Below are 15,376 nucleotides of genomic sequence, written 5' to 3'. Positions count from 1 at the left end.
AGAGCCGAATGAGATTCCGCTCCCGTTGCGCAGCGGCGGTCACTACACATTATCTGTCTCATACATAAAAACGGGAGCTATCACACAATGCAGCAATTATAGAGGTATCACGTTGCTGAGTACCATCTATAAGATATTCTCCACTACCTTGCTAGGCCGGATAGACCCATACGCCCAGAACATCATTGCCCCAAACAAAAGAGGCTTCACTACAGGCAAATCAGCAACATATCAGATTTTCCTTGTGCGGCAAGCGATGGAAAAACTGTTGGAATATGGACATTAGTTGCACCATCTATTCATCGACTTTAAAGTCACCTATGATAGCATAGCCAGGGTAAAACTGTACACGGCCATGAGAGAATTCGATATCCCGACGAAATTAATAAGACTGACTAGCCTGACTTTGACCAATGTGCGAGGCCAGATAAAAGCAGCAGGATCACTCTCAAGACCATTCGACATCTACAACGGTCTACGACAAGGGGATGCGCTATCATGCGTCCTCTTTAACCAGGCCCTGGAGAAAGTGATCCGTGATGCTGAGGTAAATGCAAGAGGTACGATCCTCTTTAAGTCTACCCGACTACTGGCCTATGCTGACGATATCGACATCTGCGGGAAGAACCACCCGAGACGTACAAACTGCCTTCAACCAGATCGAGCAGGCGGCCATTTTGGCGAGATTTTGGGCTGCACATCAATGAAGGCAAAGCAAAATATATGCTGGCAACATCAGCAACGAAGACGAATCAACCAACAACATCAAACCGCACTGGTCAAACAGAAAGAATAAGGATAGGAGAATACAACTTTGAGACCGTTGACAATTTCTCCTATCTAGGGTAGAAAATCACAACCGATAAAAGCTACGATGATGAAATCCGCGCACGGTTGTTGGCAGCCAACAGAGCCTATCTCAGCTTACGAAAACTGTTCCGCTCGAAACGTCTCACCATAGGGTCAAAGCTCTTACTATACAAGACTATGATCCAGCCAGTCCTCATGTATTCCTCGGAGACTTGGGTTCTTAGCAAGAAAAATTTTGAACTCTTGGCCGCGTTCGAGAGAAGAATCCTCCGAAGAATTTTTGGCCCCCTACATGAGGATGGACTATTCCGTAGCCTACACAATGACGATATCTATGAGCGATATCATGACCGTCCGGTTGTGGATAAAATCCGGCTCAATAGGTTGCGGTAGGTGGGTCACTTAATCCGTATGGATGAGGATGATCCCACCCGGAAAGTCTATATGGGCAATATCTATGGTAGAAAAAGAAGACGAGGCAGACCTTGTCTAAGATGGACTGATGGCGTGGGCCAGGACGCCAGACAGGGGGATATCGAATTGGTGGACCTCGGCGCAAAACCGGGATGTCTGGAGTTCCTTATTAAGGCAGACCTAGACCGGATACCGGTTGTTGCGCCGTTCATGATGGTAATGAAGGGAACTACTAAACCCCGCGCATAAAGTGACTGGCATAAAATTAGGTGAATTTCAAAGGGGGCTCCAAATCCATCTATTAGTATCAAAATTATAGAAGCTCAAACTTATCAATTTAACGAGAATGATCGAGATTTGAAATACTAAATTTCAATTTGTGAAGAATCTACTTGTCACTTTTTGAGGTTTTCTGTGAAACAAAACTTTATTAGGATCGATTCGACGTTTGTTTCTCTGTCACACTCACACATTTATTCGCAAACGGTTAAACCGATTGTCCCGAAATTTGGTGATAATGTGGGGTCGGGGATCCATCTACGAAATTTAGGAATCAAAATACACCCCGTTCCAAAATCTGCACAAATAAACTAAATAAAAGTACATTCCCATATTTTAGAAACCTAGCCGGAAACCCCCTTTAAGGTCATGCTACAAGTAAAGTGGCAGTGGTATAGGGGATAACATAAGGCATAACTTCAGGAAGTTTGAAAGAATTCCAACTATTAGTAACAAAGTGATAGAAGATGAAACTTTCACATTTTATCTAAATTTCAGAAGAAGACAGAGTTAAACGAACCAAGCTATAGTGCGTTTAAGGACCGACGTAATTTCCAGATCGGAAAGTGAGAACTGCTGTCGAACTCCACGAAGGGTAATATTTAATAAAACAACCAGGGCGGCAGAGCAGCCCATCAGATACTTAAAGAATTTGAAAATATTAAGGAAAGGAGGTTGAGAATACAAAGCCGGAAGTCCATATGGAGAAAGTTCTCTTGGAAAGGAGTGATCGAGTGATATTGCGTTGTACAACTTCGCGCGTGGCGACCATATTTTCGGCAGGGAGATTACGCGGTGATATTTTAAAATGTTTTCAATAAGGAAGTTGAAGATTATTGAGGAGAGCTGTATTGAAGTAAAGTGGGAGGAGGAACGAAGTTTAAAACCAGACATTTTGGAAGCAAGGTTGATGATGTCAATGAAGTGGGAACTCAAACGAAGGTTGTCATCGAAGATTACACTCAGATTTTGAAAAGGGGTCAGTAATGATAATGGTTGTCCATCAACAACATGGGGAGGATTTACGCGGGTGGCGCCTCCAGGTTCATTTGCTGACATTTAGTAGCAGATTGTTAACCGAGTACAAACAAACCAGAGTATCTAGGTTGGACTGCAAGAGAGTATAGTCCAGCGGATACGAAGCAGAGGCAATCATTTAAGTCCGCAATCGTAAAGCAAATACGGGCAGGTGAGAATGGAGGAGGTCATTAATCAAACATAGAAATCTTGGGGCCCAAGTACAGAGCCTAGGGCAACACTAGAAAAAGGAAAGAAGGAACATGATGAGTAATTAAGAAAAGAAACTCTGCCGGAACGGTTTGGTAGGTGGAAGGAAAGCCGTGAAATTATTGGGAAGGTTTAGCGGAGAGAGTTTGGAAGGGTGCTTATTGCGGTTGACGGTATTAAAGGCTTTACAAAAATCTATGTAAATAGCTTGTGAATCCTGAAAAATGGCGTCGACTGTCTGCACGTTGCAGGCAGCAGCGGATACCCAGAGTTTAGGACAGCCTTGAATCCAGCGAAGAAATGAGGTTGGTACAAATCACTCAACCACTACAAAAGACCTTCTCTCGCAGACCATCGGTGAGAAGGAAATCGAAGCTTCCATAATTAGCCAGCCTTATCGCAATAATAAGAGCGGTGCCTGGACTGCAGAATTGGAAAGGTGACAATATGGGCGTGTCAAAATCAAGCCATTCAAAAAGTGATTGACTTTCCAGAAGTTCGATCCGTCAAGGAAAAGGTAGCTGATATATACATATATAGTTGGTACGTTCGATGATGGTAGAATTTGAAGGAATGTTATATATGGTTATATATGTAAGTCTCGGATGCAAGAACTCGAAACCCCAAGATCATACCGGGTGATTTCAACGCGTGGGCCGTGGATTGGGGCAGTCGCATTACGAACATCAGGGGCCGTATCTTGCTCGAGGCTTTCACGGAGCTAGACTTGGTGTTTCCAAATATTGGAATTGTTTCCATTTTTCGTGGGACAGGGTCGAGCTCAATAGTCGATCTAACATATGTAAGTAACACATTGGCGAATAGAAGGGCATGGTTTGTCAGTGAGCATTATACCCATAGCGACCACCAGACAATTTTCTTCCAGATCGAATATAGGCCCGGCGCGATATACGTCGCTGCGGAGCTGAAAACCAGGGTTGTTCAGTGAAAAAGTTTGAAGAGGATACATTTATGGAGCTGCTATTGGCTGGCCACAATCCCAGTGGTGCCGCTACAGAGAAGGTTGAGCAAATGATGGCGCGCATAGCGAGAGCATACGACGCTGCTATGCTGAGGCGGCGGATCGTCCCAAAAAAGCGCTCAAACTATTGGTGGAATGAAGGGTTGGCAGAGTTGTGGGATGCATATTTTCAAACTAGAAGGATCTGCCAACGATCTAGAGAAAGACCGAACTTCGACAAGAAACGGCAAGTATATGTGAACCTTCAAGGTTGGCGGAAGCAGACTATATGGACAATCAAGCGAGAATGCTTCAAGGAACTTTGCGCAGAGGCAGACCAAAGTACCTGGGGAGCAGTTTACAGGGTGGTTATCAAGATGATGAGAGGCTAAACACTACAACTGATCAGCCCGCATCTTCTACTTGCTACAGTTATGGCGCTCTTTCCCCGGGTAGCATGAACAACCCAACCAACCATTGGACGTCTACACTATATCTGCGGTAACTGAGGAGAAACTTGCGTAAATTTGCCGGAGAATTGGTGATAACAAAGCACCTGGTCTCTTAAACTCGCTGTTTAGAACTGACCCGACTAGTTTATTAGCGTATTTGAAACATGCATGGTAGAAGAAGCTTTCCCCCACCAGTGGAAGAGGTAGAAACTAGTTTTGCTCCCGAAGCCGAATAAGCATCCTGGGCACCCATCGTCATACCGACCGATTTGCCTCATCGACACGGTAAGAAAGATGCTCAAAAGGGCTATCTACAATAGACTGCTTCCTATCATTAAATATAAAGATGGAGCGACAATTTGGATTTCCACAAGCCCACTCAACGATCGACGCCGTAGACGTTGTTTTGAAGCTGGCTCGAGACGCGATGTTGTCTAAAAAATGCTGTGCCGTGGTGACAAAAATGCGTTCAATTCCGCTAGCTGAGAGTCGATCAAAAGCTCACTGTCTAAAACGGGTGTCCCTGGTTATTTGACTAAGCTCCTCGAAAGTTACCTCTCGGAGAGGACACTTTGGTACAATACGAATGAATGATCTAAGCAGTAAACCATCACCAAAGGCTCAGTGTTGGGTGCCCTCCTGTGAAATGTCATGTACAACGGGGTCCTTTTCCTTCCCGTGCCAAAGGACGCCACGATGCAGATGATCTAGCTATGGTCGTCGTCGCGAAACAACCTGACGATGTTGAAGTGTACATTAACGAAACCATTAGCGCCATAAAAGCGTGGCTGGAGATGGTTCAGCTCGACTTTACGGAACAAAAGACGGAGGCGGTCTTGATTACCAACCGTAGGAAGAAGAATACGGTTAATATTCGTGTTGGTGGTCATCACTTCGAAACCTGTTATCAAATACCTGGCGGTGATGACTGACGCTAAAATCAAATTCAAGGGACACCTGCATAGTCCAGGTGCGAGAAAGCGGCAAATACCAAAGTATCATTAGCACGGATGATACCCCCTAACATTGGAGGCCCAAGATACAGTCGCAGATTATTTGTGGCCGGAGTGGTTCGCTCCACACTATTATACGCGGCACCAGTTTAGAAGGAAGCACTAGCGTGTAATCGGAGGAGGGTAAATATGCCTTACCGCTTGGTGGAGCTAGTCGTGTGCGGCGCCTTCAGAATAATATTAGGCGGCGTAGCGTGTGTTATTCCTGTCAGGTCATGGTAGTTACAGGAAGTATCTGCACCAATTCAGGCTGGATAATTCTCACTTTGGTCCTGAATGTGGTTGCATACCTGGGGATCGGGAGCATGTTATGTTCCACTGTCCATGATTTTACTCAGAGAGGAGCAGCCTGGAAGACTCCCTGAAAATCAACCTAAGCCCTCACAACATTGTTGGGGAAATGCTGAAGTTGAAGAGAAACTAGTGTGCGGTGAACTCTGTAATAAAAAATGTATACAGGAGGAACTTGGAAAAGCGGAGCGCGCAAGGAGGACGCGAAGAATGGAATGTGTGGTCTCTAAAAGCGCAGTCCACCCCGCGAAGTAATGCTTTACTGCGGTTCCGCAGGGAAGGAAGAAGGAGAAAGTGGGGGTGGTTTTAGTGGGTGAGAATCCCACACGCTGCTGCAACCTGGCGCGGCAGCGTCTTATAAAGATTTCCTCCTCCATCCATAAAAAAAACAGACAGTAAACTGATTTGAGTAAGGTTTTGTTTTACACAAAACTTTAGATAATTGGGTTCCGTGAAATAAAGTTATGGGGACGTGTTTTAAGGCCTTAATTTATTATGAAAGCATCAGCAAAACTTTTGAGAACTTTCGTTTAGCTAACTTTCTAGAAAGGAGCCTGTCAGGTTTTAATTTAGCGTTTTTCAACTCCTCGTTCTCTTCTTAATTTTAAGGCTGACGTTTGTTACAAAAGGGAAAATCAACATCGCTAGAGTTTAATGGAACTTTCCTTGTGAAATACGAAAATGTTCTTTGATCGGATTTTCGCTTCATTAGATCTACGCAATTAACGAAATTTCATAATTAGCAACGGTCCAGTCAAGTAACTCACATTTTCATAAGAAGTCAGAAATTTATGTATTTGTAAACATCCACCCCACGAAGTAAGAGAATTGTAACGTAGTCAGCGGCAATTCCTTGTTTTGCCGGGACTGGTGCACTCGAGTTCATCATAAATATTATACATGCACGAGCCCACTTAGGCCCCATTTTATACTTTTTTTATCGAATCATTACTTGCATATTCAGACGGTTGATGTCATAATTCTATTAGGTTGTTTCCATAATGAAAGGGTGGAACGTAAAGTAGTATGTGAAGATAAAATACCATGCGTCGATTGGTTTACCCCGTAACTGAGTTGTCAGTACCATATCATAACAATCGCTTCCTCCGTATGTGCATATTTAAAGGTTGAATATGTCGACTCTTCGTTCGTGATGCTGAAGATCCACTAGTCGTTTTCACATCCTTCTTTAGTATAGTATCGTAAAACAAATCTGTTACGGGAACTACTTGACGTACTATAATATCACATCGTGTGATAACATTAAATTATAAATGTTATTTGGTAGGGAGCATAATACATTTCCTTGTTTGGCATTGACGATTCATTTCAGCTCCTTGGAGTAAATTTTGAATTAGTCCCATTTGATCTAGAATGCAGCTTTTTCTTCAGTTAGTAGCTTTGCGACATACCAACTCTAGAGAGTTGTTTAATAATCTGGTAGAAGTTTCCCGTGCATAATTCCTGTTCACTCTAAATATAGAAATGCAGAGTCTAGGGCCTTTCCACAGTTATGGTATTTTCTCCCTTATCTCCATGGTGTGGACACTAGCGCCTGCATTTTAATATTACCTATCTACACAAAGCTAGAATTAGGTCGTGCAGTTTTGTTATACCAGGACGTTAAGGCAACATTATGAGTTTAATCAACTCCATAATCAAAAGAAACTCTGCGTTGTCAGTTATCCAGTCTATCCTATCGAATGTTGGTTTTTATCTTTCGTCCGACCCTGTTGGCCTCCTCCTTCAAATCAGAGTCATTTGGCCGAGGTTCGTGACTCGCTCTAGCCAAAGCAGCATGTGGAACGTCACTGGCAATTGGAAAAAAATATTGTTTGTGTCAAGGTCCATCCTACGGGGACCGCTTTGGATTTGAAATTCATCAGAAATTTTACTTCGATGCACTACATGACATCCTGCGCCATAAAAAGCCGCAGTGAAGCCGCTCTTAGTTGTCAGAAAATCCAGAGCGGAAATCAGCCTGCCCTCTGTCGATCAAGTTTTCAAAGTAATTTTTGATGAGGTCCAAGATAATTTTCGACTGAAAGGAGTTCGGAGCAAATCTACTGCTGAGGCGTTCCTAAATCTGGACTTTGATCTCCGAGTATTTTGTACCAACTTTCACAGTATAAAAGCGCACTCTGGTGATGGAGGAAATATTAATTCGGTAAGATTTCTTGAGGACAATAAAACGGTGCAACAAGAAGGTGGCGAGTGCTCCTCAGAGTCGCACCATCTTGCCTCAACTAACCCCAGAATTCTCCGTCTACACTGCTGAAATTATTATTAAACGTTTGGGACGTGAGCATTCTGTGTAACCCTAAAAATTTCACCGGATAGCGTTTGAATATTCCAGATTCCAATCCACCTCTAAGGCATGATTCCCGCTTCTAAAACAAAGTAACTTTATTTACAGGTAGCTCCTTCACAATCTCGATTGCTTTCCGATGTCGTTTACGACAAGTAATTCTAAACATGACAGGGTGTCCAAAAAGACATGAAGCAATGGATTTTAACTCACCTAGTGGTAAAGAGTCACAGACTTCAAATCCACCTGCGACTTTGAGAAATCAGATCGTGGCTGAGGCACGGAGTTTGGAGACTCACCAGAGAAATCTGCGGAAGACAGACTTTCCAATAGTGGAAACCTACGCCCCGTGTCTACGATGCGGTCAGCCAGAAAGTACGACAGAAGAACTCCCTTAATAAGAGGAACTGCAAACCTGACTAAGGCTCGGCAGAAGGAAACTTCAGCCGCAAAGGAGAAGGGACTTCAGGCTTGCCTGTAAGAATCTTTTCTATCGGGAAAAACGGAAGAAAGGGAAGCTTATGTGGACACAGCTGGTATAATTCCGGTATGTGGAAACCGATCCATGAAGCCCGGACATCGTAAACCTTGGAAGCTTTCCAGCCGACAACAAAAAAAGGTACTGCGAAAGAAGGCGAAGTTTCTTGAGAATGAGGACAAGGGTGAGGTCCCGCCAACTGAAGACGACGGACAAATACTGCCACCACAAAGTATAGGAAAAACAGTCCGCGTAATTCATCGGTTAAAAAATTATAAGTCGCCAGGAGCCGCTGGAATTACAGCCGAATTAGTTAAATATGGAGGCTACCAGTTACATCAACTGGTTCATCAACTTGTGCTCAAGGTATGGGACAGTGAATCAATGCCTGACGATTGGCAACGAGGCATTATCTGTTTCATACATAAAAACGGAGATATCACACGGTGCAGCAATTATAGAGGTATAACGTTGCTGAGCACAATCTATAAGATATTCTCCGCTATCTTGCTAGGCCGGATAGTCCCATACGCCCAGAACATCATTGGCCCATACCAAAGAGGCTTCACTCCAGGCAAATCAGCAACAGATCAGATTTTCTCTCTGTGGCACGCGATGGAAAAACTGTTGGAATATGGACATCAGTTGCACCATCTGTTCATCAACTTTAAAGCCACCTATGATAGCATAGCCATGGTAAAACTGTACACGGCCATGAGAGAATTCGATATCCTAATGAAATTGATAAGACTGACTAGGGTGACCCTGACCAATGTGCGAGGCCAGATAAAAGCAGCAGGATCACTCTCAAGACCATTCGACATCAACAACGATCTACCACAAGGGGATGCGCTATCATGCGTCCTCTTTAACCTGGCCCTGGAGAAAGTGATCCGTGATGCTGAGGTAAATGCAAGAGGTACGATCCTCTTCATAAAATCCGGCTCAATAGGTTACGGTGGGCGGGTCACTTAATCCGTATGGATGAGGATGATGCCACCCGGAAAGTCTATAAGGGCAATATCTATGGTAGGTCAGGACGCCAGACAACTTTTAGGGATATCGGATTGGTGGACCTCGACGTAAAACCGGGATGTCTGGAGTTCCTTATTAAGGCAGGCCTAGACCGGATAACGGTTGTTGATGATGATGCATAATAGTTGGATTTCATTCAAACTTCTCAGAGGTATGTCTTATGTTATCCCATATGCAAGTGCCAAATTGTGCAATTATAGCATTAACTTAGGGGGGTTTCCAGCCAAATTTTCGAAAATGCAGATACCGGAACGGGATGTATTTTGAGGCCTCGATTTCGCTTGTATTTTTTTCAGATTTTTCGATTAGATAGGTTCTGAGAACGGGACCTGTTACATTTTGGGGGTCATATTTTGCCCCCTACCTTTCACCTGATATCAAACATGGGACCAGTTTCGAAAAGTAGTAACTGAGCCCTTTCATTTGATACCCCACATTCTGTGAAAAAAAAGTTGCAGACAAAACCTCGAAAAAGTGACTGATGGTTTCGTCTAGGGCAGAGGCAACTCATTAGACGCTGGTTCACCTCTGCCCTGGGAGCAGCGTGAACGAAAGTGACTACAGATGGCAATAGCTCCTTATGTATAATCCCAAACACAACATGTGTGCGAATTATATCAAAGTCGAATTGTATATAATTGTATATATATGTATATATATGTTCATACCGAAACTAGGCTGAAACGAAATTATTTTTGTTTGAGCATTGATGGAGTCCTAAGTTTGCATCCACTTGATATCCGACCGGTCTAATTGGAAAGGCACTGTCTTCCACAAACAGCTAAAAAGTCGAGGAACCGGAAGTTTGGCGTATAAAAGGTTTTGTGTTTCCATATGTGGGGAGCGATGAGGGCGTGACAGTTCCGTGTGTACATAGTCAAAAATTCCATTGCCTTCAATTTTTTAGAAAACGCTTTAAGTAAATCATTTGATGGAAAGCACTGGATTAATAATAGTCAACTTCATACACTTCACACTCGGAGTTTAATATTATTCGCAAATGTGAAGAACTTAACCTACAACGGATACAAACAAGTCGGGAAGTTGGTTGCCTCAGGTATGAAAGGGTTTGTGTATTTCTTTTGTAAGGACATTTGAGTGTGCATTTGTCGCATTAGTACCTAGCATTCAAAGTCTTGAATTCGCAAACAAGCAACCATTTTGGCCTCTTGTAACTTTGCTAGTAATAGCGCCATTTTTATCATATTTAGTACGATCGTGCTTTATACTATAGCTCACATTGCAGCAGTAGTTCTTAAACTCTGACAAACGACAGAGGTGGGCAGCAACAAGCGGCAAAAGCACAACAAGAAGATTCGTCGGGAAATAGTCAGAATCGAAAGAGACATGTCTTATGCCGATATCCTTCGGAAAGTTTTGCGGGTTGTGTTAGGAGTACGTAGATAGGGGATTTCACGCTAGAGTTAAATGAAATCAGCGAGAAGACACTGGATCGTTTTCGTGGCCAGAAGTTAAAGCTCAAAAGCAAGAGACAGTAACCGCCTGCAATGACCTAGATGAGGTCACGTCACGGGAAAATATCTGCGTTACGCCAACAGAATTAGACTAATATAGAATAAACGGCTATTACTAACTTACCGGTGATATCAGGGAAATTATAACCCCGGGCAAAGGAAGAATGGGTTGTGCCGTCTGCCAACTTAGGGAAAAAGTACCTCTTAATTGTGTAGTAATCTGCATGATAAGTCAAAAAGTTGAGGAAAGTGTGGAGAAGATTCCAATTTTATCAAAGATTGCACTGCCACGATGCTTGGTGTGCAAAGCGAAAGAGGGAGTGAATGATCTGCACATTACTGGTAGGTTTAGGTATCCGGCATATGTGGCCCACCTTCCAAGTACTTCGTAGGCGAGAGGAATGGTCTCCATACTCCTCGACATTAAAATAGAAGTAGAAAAACCAGATTGCTGGCTGGTTCACTGGAGCTTTCCAGGAGGGAATATTCTTGGCGTATTTAGAAGGGTGTCATGACCCGAAGGGAACGGAATGCGACTCTTGAATACCGTGACAGCGATTTCACCACAATAGGAAACTAAACTATTCATGGAACCATGAAATCTCGCTGTTGAGATCTTCATGTATGCGAGTGAGGATATTTTGTCAGAGGAGGGGGGAAACCAGAAAAGCGGCATCTGGATAAAAAATACTGCGATCTTCGAAGTTGCCTTAAGAAGGCTATTCGGAGAAGTAAGTGGAATTGCAACAAACACTCGCACCTGGAGGTAAATACAAATCTATGGGGGGGCCGCCTACAAGTTTGTAATAAACAAGATTTGTCCGCAAAAACCACCGCGTGTTCGCGGCGTTTGTTCAAAATAACCGCAGTTCTTTTCCCACAATAGGAAGTAAGTTAACCTCAGTGGCCTTCTGGCCATCTTCTCAATCCCCGGGGTGACCGAGGATGAGCTACAAAAGATCTATGTAGGAATTGTGGACTACTAGGTTCCGGGATTGAATGAGATTTTGAACAAAGCCCTGAAGGTGACTGCCTGATTCATAAGCGCAATAGAATTGTCCATATGACGCACCCTCCCCACATCACCGATAAAATCACAACGGTCGTGGATTCGACCCGGGAGACATCAGCCGCTGGTTAGTGCTGTGCGGTGGTGACGCTAAATGTCAAGAGTGCTTGTAACTCGACCAACTAGGGTTAGATTCAAGGTACCCTGGCTAAACTGGGTGTCCTTGGTTACATAGTTTGGATAATTGAGAGTTACTTCGTAAAGAGATTTCTTTGGTAGGGGAACGATGAGGGAACATAATGTATGACGCAATGCGTGTCCTTTACCTGCCAAAAGCGGCAATGTTTTTATCCCCACACAATAACGCTTCCCTCTCCGTGTAATTTACATATCGAATGGAATAAAATTTCAAATAAAGTCAGTCAAGTAAAACAATTCGAATTTGCGCAAAACTGTCATTTTGAAGATCAAGCGTTTTTTAGGGAGATGTGCTTTTCTCGTCTGAATTTTGTGTTTTCTCTATCTATGGAACAACTTGAATCGAAAGATCTAAAAAGCAGTGGTTTTTGTAAAAGGGAATATGAGTGCGAATCAGTGTTGACTTTTTAGTAACAAAAGTACATGTGCTAAACCTTTTAAGGTTCAGTAATACCTCAGTACTTCTTCCCGTTTTTCAGTACATTTTTAATTAAATAGGTATTTTTCAATACTTTTCAACGGGAACCAAGACGAAATCTATATTTGGCAATATTATGTTTTGCTGAATGATAAAATGACTGTAAAGTTGAACTAGTAATATTTCGGTGCTTTGCATGAAATAGGACCAAATGTCCGTAAAATCGCAAAAAAAGTGGCAGATATCGGCGAATGCGGTCGATCACATTATATTATAAAAGCTATAAAATAACCCAGTAAGTTGGACATAAAGTAGAACGATCGATTGCGCGCGCTAGCAGTTCGAAAAGAACGCGGCATCATTCGTAATTCACATAAAATTCGGTCCCCACAATATTACAAGATGTCACAACTTTCACCGATGGAGAAGGCAAATCTCCCTGCGAAGGAGCGAATTGTCAAAATCTTTGAGCTTTAAGTATTTAGTTCGGTGGTTGGCCAAAAGTAAAGTCAGGATTTTGTAGGTAAGCCAGTACAGAGCTTAAAACCTACATGCTGCGGGTATTAGTTAAGGTTTCGCAGCGACCGGAGTGAATGCATAGGTATTTATTGATTAGAACATGAAAAAGAAGTATACTCTTATGTACTGTATTTTAATTCGTAACAAAACGGGGCCTTAGGCATAAAACAACCGTTTGTCCTTCAGTAGGACAAGAAGCCCAAGTACACTTCCTTTTCGGCTCAAGAATGGTTACTGTTTAATGTCTCACTCCGGGTCTGTATGCTTCCCCGATCGGAAAACCTTAACCTGGTTGAACATCTGTAGTATTTGCTAGAAATACAGGTTCATACACGAGACATCTCCTTCAAAAATGATTTCACGAAGGTGATATAGAAAGCCAAGAAGAAAATTTCCCCCGATGTGATTCAATACCTTTCCAATTCGGTACATTGTTTTACAATTTTAATTGCACACATAACTTTAAAAATTGAAGTTCGAATTTGGTTGGCTTCTAACTTCCAATGTATCGTCTCATTTTTAAATGTGCGCTCGTTAACCTCCTCTAACCTAAAACAATGCTCCAAGAATATTTTGGTACTCACATTAAATGGTATACGTGCGTATGACACAAAATACAATAACAAGACAATTGAAAGTCCCTCCCTCCTTTTTGCCTGAATTTAGGTACCTTCTTGTAAAACAGATTGTTTAGTACCATAATTGCCGGTTTCATCAACGCTGGTATGACTATGTTCACCGATACTTTAAAACAAATTTTAATGCCATCGCGAATACATTAAGTATTCGCCAAACATTCGAGATATAACATACCAAGCCAATGATCCGAAACATAACACGAGTATTGCTTGATGGTAGACGAAATGCTTCCACAATCCCCGGATTGCAATATTATTGAGAACTCGACCACTGACTTCGCAAACCTTCCATTTCGCCTCCAGTGTCTGCTCGATTGGAAATTACGAAGAAAGCTGTATGCTACGTTCTTCTAAAAAGAAAATCCGTACATTTCTTTTATCCCTTTTTTGAACACTTTCAATTTCATTCAACATCCCGCCTGACTTATTATATGGCTCGACTTCTAGTTTTCTAGTCGCTCTTATCACGTTTCTTGCCACAATTGTACCCTTTTCTCCCTGCACTGTCCCCCGCTTGTATTAGGTGTACTAGGTCTAAACCCCCGCCCATTGATTCGCAAATAGGCTGTGTATTCCTATAATCGAGCTTAGTCACTCGGTTCACTGCTGAGTTGACACTAAACGTCAGTGTGCTAATCTCTTAAATCCACTCCCTCTCTTTTTGGTACTGTCTTCGCGGCTATTCTTTTTATGTAGTTTCTTCAAGACCTTGTTATAACTTTCACTGATACGTCGTGTTTCGGCAAATACGTGTTCCATAATCTCTGACTTCATATAGTCTACCTTTTCTGACCTTGACTGGGGCCAACACTCCGTAACACCCTTCATCCTTCGGTATTGCTCTATGATCTAATTCTTTTCCCACGGCCGGGAAGGTCTGGTCCTCGAAAAATTCTACGAAATTACACTTAATTTCTATCCTTTAAGAAGAACTTCCCCCATGTGGACTATCCCGCTCGAATGGCATACTAAAGGTTCAAATATAATGTAGCTTGCCCCCGTTTTGTCAGGCTTATTTCAACTATGAATTTCTGTATAATTGTTAAATAATGTTCAACTATCGCTATGGACTACCTTCGGTACTATGCTTTTGGGAATAACCTCGTGATTGATGAATACTGCAAAATGGCGCAGAACTGATTTTTTCAAATGCAAGTTTCTCACATTGAAAAACATGCCTGGTTTCCGAATCGTTAATTTTAACATTTTCAATCAATTATCTATGTATATATAAGAGAGCTCCCACATCAGCCAAAGTAAATTTCTCAAGGATATTGTTGGAAGATGCCTTAGTTTCCTCTCATACTTCAGATTATTTCAAACAAATTCAATATATTCAGTCATGCGACTATACAACCTTTAGATATAAGACATTTCCGTCTTTCCATTCATTCCTTATTAAAGTGCAAAGCTACCCCACTTAATCACCATATATTCGAATGATTAGTGTCGCAACAATCCCCAATAGATGTTCATATCCATTTATTAAACCGCTGACAATTGCATGTTCTACTGTCGCTGCAATTTCTTCTTCGTATTCGTCCCCGGAGTAATCAATTTTCTTTGTTGCACGACATCGACCGCAGGAGTCACACAGTAGTTGAAAAATTACAACTGATTCCATTATAGCTCCCGTTTGCATTAAAACATGAATAATTGTGTGTATAATGGTAGCGTTTACGAAACGGGTAGTTCTGCCCCATTCAAGGACACCGTGAACCAGTCGGTAGACGAGCAGCTTGAGATGGCGTGACGATATTTCATAGGAGCCAACTGAAGACTGCATAAATCATTGGAATTGTAATCGTCGAAATATTTCATCAAACAAAACTTGCCGTCTTTCCACACGAG

The sequence above is a fragment of the Hermetia illucens genome, chromosome 1 (assembly GCF_905115235.1).
Source record: "Hermetia illucens chromosome 1, iHerIll2.2.curated.20191125, whole genome shotgun sequence".
Lineage (NCBI taxonomy): Eukaryota > Metazoa > Arthropoda > Insecta > Diptera > Stratiomyidae > Hermetia > Hermetia illucens.
This window is presented reverse-complemented; position numbering follows the sequence as displayed.